This window comes from Penaeus monodon, chromosome 21 (genome assembly GCF_015228065.2).
Source record: "Penaeus monodon isolate SGIC_2016 chromosome 21, NSTDA_Pmon_1, whole genome shotgun sequence".
Taxonomy (NCBI): Eukaryota; Metazoa; Arthropoda; class Malacostraca; order Decapoda; family Penaeidae; genus Penaeus; species Penaeus monodon.
The window spans coordinates 7,558,302-7,558,563 of NC_051406.1; the positions used below are offsets into that span (position 1 = coordinate 7,558,302).

Below are 262 nucleotides of genomic sequence, written 5' to 3' on the forward strand. Positions count from 1 at the left end.
GCAGCAGTAGTATTGGTGAATATTAAACAGTTGAGAAAATCTAGAAGACAGAATTTTTCAAACTAAGTAGTTAATTTTCTCCACCTCCCCCTCCCCACTATGTAATGGTCTCTGTAAGTGAGGCTTTCCATTACAGGTATGTTAGTGCCTACAAGCTTTTATTTAGGGGTGATCCTGCTGTGATCTAGCAGACCTTAGGTCCTGATGCTGGATTTGTGGTGGTCAGTCTTTATTAGCTCAGTGTTGCCAGAAAAATGCTGCA

General features: G+C 41.2%; 1 protein-coding gene across 1 annotated transcript in view; it reads left to right on the top strand.

Annotated features, from left to right (window-relative positions):
• The window catches only part of LOC119586148 (multiple epidermal growth factor-like domains protein 8), a gene marked incomplete in the record, with an annotated part of 25,388 nt that overhangs the window by 8,561 nt on the left and 16,565 nt on the right, over nucleotides 1–262 (top strand).